This window comes from Meleagris gallopavo, chromosome 4, assembly GCF_905368555.1.
Source record: "Meleagris gallopavo chromosome 4, MGAL_WU_HG_1.1, whole genome shotgun sequence".
Lineage (NCBI taxonomy): Eukaryota > Metazoa > Chordata > Aves > Galliformes > Phasianidae > Meleagris > Meleagris gallopavo.
In genome coordinates, this window is record NC_139407.1 from 45,300,566 (window position 1) to 45,301,452 (window position 887).

The window sequence follows — 887 nt, forward strand, 5'->3', positions numbered from 1 at the left end:
CTAGTGGCATCCTGGCTTGTATCAGAAGTAGTGCAGCCAGCAGGAGAAGAGGGGTGATCGTCTTTTTGTACTTGGCACTGGTGAGGCCAGACCTTGAGTACTGTGTCCAATTTTGATCCCCTCACTACAGGAAAGACAGGCTCTGGAGTGTGTCCAGAGAATGGCCACAAAGCTGTGGAGGGTCTGGAGCACAAGGGAAAGTTCAGGTTGGACACTAGGAAAGAATAATTCTCAGAAAGAGTGGTGATGTATTGGCACAGGCTGCCCAGGGAGGTGGTGAAGTCACTGCCCATGGAGGTGCTGAGGGAACATGCAGATGTGGCATTTACAGATACGGTTAGTGGGCACGGTGATGATGGGCTGAGAGTCGGACCAGATGCTTTTAGTGGTCATTTCCAACCTTAATGATTCTACAAACTGTGGAAAGAATGAGAATTTCACTCACTTTCAGGGCTCCATGATTTATTTTAACACGCATAAGGACCATTCTCCTGCAATTTCTCTGTTTGCCCTCCACGCACAGAGGACTGGGCAGGCTGCCAGAAGGCTGCAGTACTGACACACTGAGCACACCAATGGACAGACACACATTCCGCACAGCCCCCATCCGAGCGGCAGAACAGCCGTGCTGGATGGAAACCGCTTCCTTCCCAGAGCCCTCAGCTAAGCCAGAAGGCCTAACAGACACCCGTATCCCCACCACTTCTATGGACGCCCCAGAAAAGAGCGCAGAGCAAAGACAGGCACCAACAGCCACCCAAACGCACGACGCCGTAACACCCCCAGTCACCCAACGGCGCATCGCCCGCCCCAGCCGCCCATCCGCGCTTCCCGTGCGGCGCGGGGCGGGGCGTCCCTCCGGCCGGATGTTGTTGTTGTTGTTCCTG